Here is a 1,160-nt window from a genome sequence, read left to right as displayed (position 1 = left end):
TATTTTGCCAACACCATTTGTTAAATGGCTATCATTACCCCACTTACCTGATTTCATCTCCTTGTCAAAATCAGTTGGCCATAGGTAGATTGGTTGATTTCCACATTCTCAATTCTATTCCATTGATCTATGTGTCTCATTATACCAGGACCACACTGTCTTGACAACCATGGCAGAGAAGTAGGATTTGAAATCAGGGAATGAGATGCCTCCTGCCTTATTTCTCTTTTTAAGGAGTGTTTTGCTTATTTAGGGCTTCTTTCCATTCCAAATGAAACTGAAGATTGTCTTTTCCATCTCGTTAAAGAATGGGATTGGTATTTGTATTAGGATTGCATTGAACATGTAAATTGCCTTTGGTAGTATTGCCGTTTTCACAATATTGAGTCTTCCTACCAATGAGCAAAGGTATAGTCTTCCATTTCTCAAGGTCACTTTTTGTTTTTTGTGGTAATGTAGTTTTGTAATTTTCTTTGAATAGATCCTTTATGCTTCTGGTTAGATTTATTCCCAAGAATTTAATCTTGTGATGAGCTATTGTGAAGAGTATTGTTTTTTTTCTTAGCTCCAGCTCTGTATTTTATTTGTCACTATGGAGAAATCCAGTTGATTTTTGTATATTGATCTTGTATCCTGCAACTTTCCTGAATTAGTCAACTATGTCCAGTAGTTTCTTGTTGAGTCCTTAGGGTTTTCTAAGTATACTATGATATCATCTGCATAGAGAGATCATTTTAGCTCCTCTTTGAAAATTTGCATATCTCTTATTTCCCTCTCTTGCCTTATTGCTATCACTAAGACTTCCAATACAATACTGAATAGGAGAGGTGATAGTGTGCATCCTTGCCTTACCTGTTCTCAAGTTGAATACCTTTAATCTCTCTCCATTGAGAATAATGTTGGCTCTCAGGTTTGTATATATACTTTTTACTATGTTGAATAGGTTCCACTCAGATCCCATTTTGTTGAGTGTTTTAATCAGGAAAGGGTGTTAAATTTTGTCAAAGGCCTTTTCTGCATCAATTGATAGGATAATGTGGTTCTTGTTCTTTGCCTTGTTAATGTGATGAATTGCATTATTGTTGTTTTTTTTAATGTTGAATCATCCTTGCATACCTGTTATGAATTCCACTTGGTCATGGTGAATTTTTTTCTTTTTT

This window comes from Elephantulus edwardii, unplaced genomic scaffold (genome assembly GCF_000299155.1).
Source record: "Elephantulus edwardii isolate Elephantulus edwardi_28Jun2011 unplaced genomic scaffold, EleEdw1.0 scaffold00112, whole genome shotgun sequence".
NCBI lineage: Eukaryota > Metazoa > Chordata > Mammalia > Macroscelidea > Macroscelididae > Elephantulus > Elephantulus edwardii.
The sequence above is the reverse complement of the archived record's forward strand: the minus strand, read 5'-3'. Positions refer to the sequence as shown.